At 35.4% G+C, this 4,669-nt stretch overlaps 1 pseudogene; it reads right to left on the bottom strand.

Annotated features, from left to right (window-relative positions):
• Positions 1-4,258: 4,258 nt before the first annotated feature.
• Positions 4,259-4,377, bottom strand: LOC148826758 (5S ribosomal RNA; annotated as a pseudogene).
• Positions 4,378-4,669: the final 292 nt, after the last annotated feature.

The raw sequence follows: 4,669 nt of genomic DNA, 5'->3' as shown, positions 1-4,669 counted from the left end.
TATATTGAAATATTATAATTTTCTATTATATTACAGACTTTGATTCTGATCCTGGTACTCCAAGTACGTCCATTTCTCTGCCTTCAAAGTTCCCAAAATAAAGGAAATTAATTTATTGTAAAAAGTTACAGATCAAGTTGATTAAATAATTTAATTTGATATGAAATATTTTACTGCCATATCTTTTCTGTTTAGAAAAGAAGAAGCCACTGAAGCTGCCAGTGCCACCCCCAAAACTGAGGTTCTCTCCTAGGAAAAGAGTCTCCCAAACCTCACTCAGCTGTTCAAGTACGCTTAAAGGTAGGTTATTGCAATCAAAGTTAAAATGTTTTCTTAATGTCCTTAGAAGATAATCATCATCAATCATATTTAAAGACAAGTTAACACTATTCTTTATGTTATTGAAGCCCAACAATCAAAGGTGAGAACCTCCCCAAGGAAAAAAAACGGTGCTAAGTTCTGGCTTCAACATTCCTGAAGTTATTACTACATTTTTTGCCTACATCTAATTACTCTATGAAATTCACAAGTTAATTTTTTTATTACGTCTGAGGTTATGTCACTATACTTTCCTAAGTCTGGAGAACTGTCTACCATAAGCGAATTATATTAAAAGATTATTGGACTTGTGAAAATTTTACGTCCATACTTAAATATTAAGTTAATCTGCAATATTATATTAACAGCCCAGGTAGTCCAAATTGTGACCTCACCACGCAAAGTTCGAAGCCCTAAGCAAGTTATAAGACCAAAGTCTTCAACTGAACCCCAGAGTCACCATGCCTCCTCAGCTTCGCACTCACCCTCGCCTTCTCCCTCATCTCGATCAGCTGAGGAAATAATGGCTTTATAAATGTTTTAACACAAGGCTTTGTAGACAATAGTACATTACTTGTATCATATTTATTAAATTATTAAATTTAAGAATAGTTTATGATCCCTCTGCATTTGATAGGTATGAGATTATTGTTAACTTTTTAGTTTCTAGTATCAAACCAGGATTGGCCAGATGGCAGAAATGATCCTGGAAGACTGTCAAAAAGTATGTATTTTTTATTGTATAAAGTAATAAATAAAACTACCCATATTATAGTTTTACACAGAATGTATTTTAATTATGTGTAGGCTCATACACAATATAAAAATATGATGTGTTTTACCACAATGCTACAAACGACACAAACATATTCAAAATTGAAGCTATTTTTTAAAATAAATACACCAATGGAGTTTAATTGACATTGTTTATAGAATCCTAGTTCAATGACAAACTAAATGACTAAATTGAAATATTGAGTTGTGTGATAAAGTAAATGTTTTCCATAACTGAATTCTTTTCAGAGTCTCCCAGGAAGAAGACCACGTCCAGATCAGAAGAGAAGAGAGAGAGATATCCTCTTTCAAAAGGAAGTAAGTACAGTTAAAATAAACTACAGATGTGGGAATTTTTACATTTTAAGATTATTAATTGCATGTAGCAACACTACAGTAATGCTAATGTGACAATAGTGTAAGAAACTCCTAACCTAATTCCTTTTAAATGCTGATATAAAATATAAATAATTTCAGAGTTTCAGAAGCAGGTATTGGGCCTCCTGAGGGATGAATTGAGGCGTTTGGGTAGGTCCACAGAACCGGTGGACTCCCAATTCCACATCAGGAGGCTGACCACAATGGGAGAGTTCTGTGCATACGAGCAAGCACTTGACAGCATGGACAATCAAAACCTGCTGGTACGATATTATATTCTCACTGTGGTGTAGAAAATATTCACTACTAATGTTTTAGATTTCAGATAGGTCATAATTTTATAGCCTACATCTGATTAATATGATCCATCTCTGGCATACGTTCATATTTTTAGTTTATAATGTATAATCTTGCTTATCCTTTAATGGCAAAATAAAGTGTTTTCATGTTCTAAAAAGTTACTACAATTTTTTTTACTTTGAAAAATGGTCACTTTGTATTTATAGACTGAGAAAATACTGCAAAAAAGTGCAGTTAATATGTGAAAATGTGTTTGTTTCATTGAATGGTCATGTGTAATGGGTATGTCTGATTAGTTGATTAATGAAGATCTAGTAGCTTCTAATATTATTGGTAATATAATATTATTTCCAGATAAACCAACTTCAGAGAGTAGGCGGCAGTGATGTTAGAGAGAGTGTGTTCACAGTCTTGTCAAGGTATTGCTTATTGTTTTTTTAAAATGTTTTTACATTACATTTTTACTTTGATCAAGTGAACATATCCACAGAATTGAGCTTATAGATACCTATGTGTTAACCACTGAATGTGCAAGGTGTAAAACTGCAAACTGCAAAATTGCAAAAAAAGGATTACAGCACTACATTTGATCCTAAATATTTGAGTAAATAAATGTTGAGTGGAAAAAAAGTCTAAACTAAATGTCTGAATTTGGTTTTCAGACTTATGACAAATGAACTGATGACAGAATTCAACTTCGCTGGCACAAACCGAAAAGATAAACAACAAAAGAGGGGCCTGGGAGACACAAATCTTTATAGAGTAATTAAAGGTACTTCTATTCTATGTTGTACTTTCAAACTTACTCTTTAATTAGGACAGGGTACTCTTTAATTAGGACAGACTTTATTGCTCAATCGCTATGATGCAAGCCAAATTTTATCCGTTTATTTCAGCTTTGAGCTTAGTAAACCTTATTGGTTCATTTTTGAGGTTATACTCAAGAAGATATTAATCATCATTTATTTGAGTAGTAATATTATATAATTTTCTCCTAGCTGCGGTGCTGAAGTCCCACCCTACATCGACAGAAAAAGAAATAAAGGAGCACGCAATGCGTTACTTGAAGAATGCATATGCAAGGCAGGGGGCCAGGAGATCTGGACACTGAAAATAATAGGTTTCTGGTCTTGTTAGGACAATAAGACAGGGTTTGCAAATGGTGGACAAAAATCGTCTTAACTTCAATTGTAATATTTTTTTTCCTTGGAAATATAGAAGTTGTACATTTTAAAATGTATATTTGAATCAAAATGTGGTTTTGAGTTAGTGTGTTAATGTAATTAGTTTGTGTTTGTCATTACTATACTGTATATTGCCATGTTACCAGAATTTGTAGCTGAAGTTTAAGACTAGTTGTGTTTTTTATGATTATTGCCCATATGTTGATTGTTGATTGATTGTATACAATGTATAATTTGAAATACATATTTTTCAGGTGTGAATGTGTATTTTCAGAATAAATTTCTAAACCAAATCATTGGCTTGGTTTACTTGTTTCTACACCTACAAAACCTATCTGATGTATAATAGACCTCTAACCATATACGTATAATAGACCTCTAAAGTTATCCGTATAATAGACCTCTAACCATGTATGTATAATAGTCCTCTAAAGTTATCCGTATAATAGAACTCTAACCATGTATGTATAATAGTCCTCTAAAGTTATCCGTATAATAGAACTCTAACCATATACATATAATAGACCTCTAAAGTTATCCGTATAATAGACCTCTAACCATGTATGTATAATAGTCCTCTAAAGTTATCCGTATAACAGACCTCTAACCATACACGTATAATAGTCCTCTAAAGTTATCCGTATAATAGACCTCTAACCATGTATGTATAATAGTCCTCTAAAGTTATCCGTATAATAGAACTCTAACCATATACATATAATAGACCTCTAAAGTTACCCGTATAATAGAGCTCTAACCACATATGTATAATAGACCTCTAAAGTTATCCGTATAATAGAGAGGACAGCTCCGTCACGTCTTTTACGATGCTGCTTTTTTTCCCTTGCGTTTTTCTCTTCTTCCCACGTTCTCTCTCTTCACTGCCTTCGCCTCCGCTCTGTTTCACTTCAGTCTTTCACTCTTGCTTCCTTCCAATAAGGACGGAGCTGCGGGAGAAAGGGCGCTATAGAGGATCGCTGTGGATAGCTGCTGCTGTGCTTTGACACCTGAGCTCCGTGGAAAACGATCTCAATACAATTCTGAAAAACGCGACTCCCAGAACGCCAGCCGAACAAGTCTCCACAGCCGAAGCGCTGTGTCTCTTTTCAGCTGGCGATAAATCTTTTCTCGATCCTTTGCGGACTTGTAAAACTGTTCATGATCAGAATAAAAAATGCTCACGCTAATACACAAGCACCCATGTCTCGCCAAAGCTGACAAATGAACAGACGGAAAAGCCGCACTGCACACATGAACAGGGGAATGAGCGAGCGAGCAGGGATAGGGCGCCTCCTGCGCTTAAGAGCTTACAGCACCTGGTATTCCCAGCCAGTCTCCCATCCAAGAACTAACCAGGCCCCTCCCTGCTTAGCTTCCGAGATCAAACGAAATCAGGCATGCTCAAGGGGGTGTAGCCGTAAGCGAGAATAGGGCTCACTGGCACCCTTCTTATAGAGAGGACAGCTCCGTCACTTCTTTTACGACGCTGCTTTTTTTGATTGTTTTGTGATTTTTTGCGATCTACCGGGTTGATTGCATACTTGATCTTGTGGTTTTCTGTGGTAAAACTGTGATTTCGTACTTAAAAGTAATACTCTTTTAAGTTTAACGATGGTTACTAAAAGGTCTGAATTCGAGTCGCTAGTAAGCATTCTCTCTAGCAGCGACAAGTCTGACCACGATCTCCGCCATATCTCCATCAGCAGAGAAGTTAG

This window comes from Atractosteus spatula, chromosome 10, assembly GCF_055471065.1.
Source record: "Atractosteus spatula isolate fAtrSpa1 chromosome 10, fAtrSpa1.hap1, whole genome shotgun sequence".
NCBI lineage: Eukaryota > Metazoa > Chordata > Actinopteri > Semionotiformes > Lepisosteidae > Atractosteus > Atractosteus spatula.
This window is presented reverse-complemented; position numbering and strand designations above follow the sequence as displayed.